This window comes from Arachis ipaensis, chromosome B10, assembly GCF_000816755.2.
Source record: "Arachis ipaensis cultivar K30076 chromosome B10, Araip1.1, whole genome shotgun sequence".
Classification (NCBI taxonomy): Eukaryota; Viridiplantae; Streptophyta; class Magnoliopsida; order Fabales; family Fabaceae; genus Arachis; species Arachis ipaensis.
The window spans coordinates 132,199,777-132,200,205 of NC_029794.2; positions in this window are offsets into that span (position 1 = coordinate 132,199,777).

Here is a 429-nt window from a genome sequence, read left to right on the forward strand (position 1 = left end):
AGTTCCTCTGAGAAAGGACTCTCCTCTTTGGTCCACGTGAAAAAATTCAATTCTTTTTTCTTCCAATACTTTAAAGTCCCTATATGTTAGAAGAGGGACTCCACTTTTATACCATTAGAATTGCTCTAATAAAAGAAAAAAAATTTATATTCTACTGTAAAAATGTTACAACAGCAAAGAAAAGTGTAATAGTGTGTGCAATTTCAAAAAAGTCCCTTGTTTGAGACACTATTTGAGAACTATGATCTCGAACTCGAAAAAAAAAAAAAGAAAAGATAATTTTAAGACTATTATAGAAAAAGTTAAAAAAAAGCTCAAGGGATAAAAAGTAAGATGTTTGTCTATGAGAAGGAGAACCACTTTAATCCAATCAATCATCAACTTTTGTCTCAATTTTGATATGCCTCACACTAAGATTCTGATTAAAAT